The sequence below is a fragment of the Prunus persica genome, chromosome G2 (genome assembly GCF_000346465.2).
Source record: "Prunus persica cultivar Lovell chromosome G2, Prunus_persica_NCBIv2, whole genome shotgun sequence".
NCBI classification, from domain to species: domain Eukaryota; kingdom Viridiplantae; phylum Streptophyta; class Magnoliopsida; order Rosales; family Rosaceae; genus Prunus; species Prunus persica.
The window spans coordinates 16716574-16716975 of NC_034010.1; positions in this window are offsets into that span (position 1 = coordinate 16716574).

Here is a 402-nt window from a genome sequence, read left to right on the forward strand (position 1 = left end):
TCAATCAGATTTTTTATGATGGCTCTGACATATCCTAGCTCATGAACTGCGATTCCAAGCTACCCGTATCAAGCAAGAAGGTCATCCTGTCTCTACCTATTTCACCGAATTTAAGGCAATCTGGCTTGAATTGGACATCATACGTCCTTTTCAGATGAAGTGTGCTAATGATATGAAGACTTTTTAGGCTGTTGTTATGGCAAATCGTGTCAATGATTTTTTTGGCTAGACTTGACTATACTTATAACAAGGTTCGCAATGATATTCTATAGAGTGATAAAGTTCCAAGTATCGAAAATGTCTTTTTTATGGTCCGTCTAGAGGCTCAACGCCAGATTACTATGCTTGGATCACGCACCAAGATTGGGGAACCTACTATTGTGTTTGCTTCCAAAAACACTG